Consider the following 2,985-nt stretch of genomic DNA (forward strand, 5'->3'; position numbering starts at 1 on the left):
CTTCAAAGAGCTTGCCAATGAAGATTTAAAGACAGAGCAGGAGCTTCTTCCAGGAGTTCTGAGCCTTGGTTGTGGACACAACAATCTTAAGTTGGGCAGCTTTCCTCAACACAAAAAAAGTTATTAATGGTCATTGAACCATAACTAGGACTTTATCAGAAACTCAAAGCTTGGAGGATAAAAAGGAGCAAGAGAATACTGTAACAAACTTCGTACAGAGTTCGGTCTATTAATTGTTTCATGTTAGATATTCTATGTGTTTACCTCAATTGAAAAAAAAGAATGTTTTTGCTAGTATCAGATCTGCTGTGGAATTGGTATTGTATGTCCATGAATTCTTCTTTTCTCAGCACGTGTTCCTCACTAGAAGAAAATGCTGTTACCTTTAAGCTTTGTCAAATTTACATGAAAATACTTGTATGAGGACTGTGACGTTATGTTAAAAAAAAAAAAAAAGGTGTTAAGTCACAAAATGCGGTAATAAATATTTCATTTTTGATTTTTTGTTAGGCTTTTGCGTTTTTAATGGTTTGAGGACCAGGCTGCACAATGCTGACTCTATACAGTGTTAAAAGTAGGTGATGATTTTTCCCCCCAGCAGTTGAGTATATTTTAAACTTATCAATAATTTGTAAGGTAATCATCTGCAGCCTTTGAATGTCTATTTGGCCTATAAGTTCCACCAGCAGAAAACTTCTAAAGGTACGAAACTCTGTGTACATAATGAGCCAGGTTGAAAGAGCCCCTTGAACATGCTCAACCTCCTTTTTAGATGCATGACGTTAAAAAATATATACTTTCAGATAAGTCATGGTCATCCTCTGCCAGAATAAAGGACTTTTCAGGTTAATTTTACAACGTAAGAAATAATGTCTGTGCTCAAAGGTAATTTATCTGCCTGTGTTTTTCCTCTGCCTGTCTTACTACAATACTGTTGGATATGTAAATGAAAATTTACATATGGGTGTTCATAGCTAAGTAAACAACTTCTATGGAGTTTGAAATTTTGACTTTAAAAGATTACTTAATCATTAATATTTTATAAATTATATTGTGGTGTATTTTTATTTCAGACACCTCCATGTGCAGGGATGCTAGGGTGATGATTTGATCACTAAACTTAAATTTTTCTCTGAAAACAAAACAAAATGGACGGTGTAATGCCATTTTCAAAATTTTATGCAACATTCCTGGAAATTTATACCATTAAGCTTATTGAGACTGCGCAAACAATGTCTGCTAAAGTGTGCAAAAAGAGTGAGGCATGTCCCCTCAATTTTCAAATGAATATACTTTCCTGGAATTTTGTAACTCTTAAATTTTGAATCTTTGTTTAGAAAGAATAATATCGTAAACTTTAGCTAGATATGTGATGTCAACCGGCTAGGGAAATAATTCACTATCTCTGCAAACTTAAACTTGGAAGAAATCCATAGTTTATATTTATCTGGGACTCTTCCATCTTTCCATTTCAGACAGCATTTATGGAAGTTCTATATAAATGACCAAGGAAATAAACTTTTATTGTTTTGTATCATATTTAGTTAGGTAGAATTTTTACACATACATTTATCAGTTTCAGTGGTGTGTTGCTGTTTAAACATAGAAATAATGCTTCTGACACAAACTAAATAGAGAAATTCTGTGCCACTTGGAAAAGAGACATAGCTTCCCTCTCATTTTTGCTATTCTATTTTACATGAAGTCTTTCTGTAAATTTTAAATATTTGCCTACTTTTACTTTAAATGCTTTTGTGTAAACTCTGAAAATTCCCCATAAATCACCTCTCACATCAGGTGAGGAAAAAACCTTTTTTTCTTTCCGCTCAGTAAATGCTGAAGGGTTTACTTGGTAATTGGCTCATGTTTAGGATGTGTTTTATGAAATTATTAAGTGATCTCAAAGTTTAGAGACCAGAGCTCTCAATCCTTGGTTTTAATGAATAAAGTCATCTCATGCTTAGTTTATTCGTCAAACCCACGGCCTATTATGTTAACTTTAACCTTCTTAAATATTTGGAGATGAATGATAATTGTAATATTTGTTTGCATTACCTTGCTCTCCCCCACCCCCAACCCTATGATAAGACAGAGAAGTGATAGATTTGTCTAATTTTTATAATGCTTTTTTTACACCACCCCGGAAGGCACTTGCTCCTATCTCGGGTTTACTATTTAGTGTAAAGAGTTCCGATTTGGGTATATTTAAGAAAGACTCAGCTGTCAAAAGCAAAGAAACTGGGAATGGTGTTTTGACAACCATATAGTGTTAAAGGAAATACTGTAGTCTGAATAAAATTGCTTATGTTCTCCAAAACAAGAGTAATATAAAAACACTTTTTTATTTATATGAAAAAGCAAAAGCAGAAATAAATTCCAAAGGTTTCCCTTTCTTTAAGAAATTCTGAGAGAACTGCAGTCGCCATCTGTTAAGGGTTGGGAATTGAGCAAGAAGCCACATTTTAAACGAAAAAGAGAGAAAAGACCAGGAAAGTCTGTGTCTTCCGTCCACCCTTCCTCTCTCCCACCCCCTAGGTCAGCACCCCTCACGCCCCCAGCGCTCACCCTCGTTAGAGTCCGCCGGGATCCTCCTGCCTCCTCACCTCCTCCCGCCCCCGCGGGCCTGTTAACCCGGAGCAGATTTGGGAAGGGAAATGTGGCTAATATCTCTAGCAGCTGTCAAAGGAGGGACCTTCCTTCAAAGGGACTGGACAGGGATCCTCCACAAGTTCTCCATTAGTCTAGCACGCCAGCAATTTGATAAGGAGCCTGGACCTCCGCTACAAGTTGCCACTCAGTTAGAAAGTCCGGTGTCCGGGGGTCTGGATGCGCGGAGTGGCCCCAGCTTCGCCGGCCGCAGCCCCCGCCGCCCACCCAGCGGGCTTGGTGCGGACGCGCGTCCTGGAGCCTGGGAGGAGGCAGGACAGAGGCTTGGGCCGCGGCAGCGGGGCGTGCAGAGGGCTACCCTGGCCCTCACCTGGCCTC

General features: G+C 38.7%; 1 protein-coding gene across 5 annotated transcripts in view; it reads left to right on the forward strand.

Annotated features, from left to right (window-relative positions):
* MEIS2 (Meis homeobox 2) overlaps positions 1-509 on the forward strand; it is a 215,485-nt gene extending 214,976 nt beyond the window's left edge. For all 5 annotated transcript variants that reach the window (XM_011932663.1, XM_011932659.1, XM_011932657.1 and 2 more), the window contains one exon: positions 1-509. This exon is cut by the window's left edge and continues 932 nt beyond it. The gene's annotated coding sequence lies outside the window, so the exon portion shown is untranslated.
* The last annotated feature ends 2,476 nt before the right edge of the window (positions 510-2,985 follow it).

The sequence above is a fragment of the Colobus angolensis genome, unplaced genomic scaffold (assembly GCF_000951035.1).
Source record: "Colobus angolensis palliatus isolate OR3802 unplaced genomic scaffold, Cang.pa_1.0 Scaffold97, whole genome shotgun sequence".
Classification (NCBI taxonomy): domain Eukaryota; kingdom Metazoa; phylum Chordata; class Mammalia; order Primates; family Cercopithecidae; genus Colobus; species Colobus angolensis.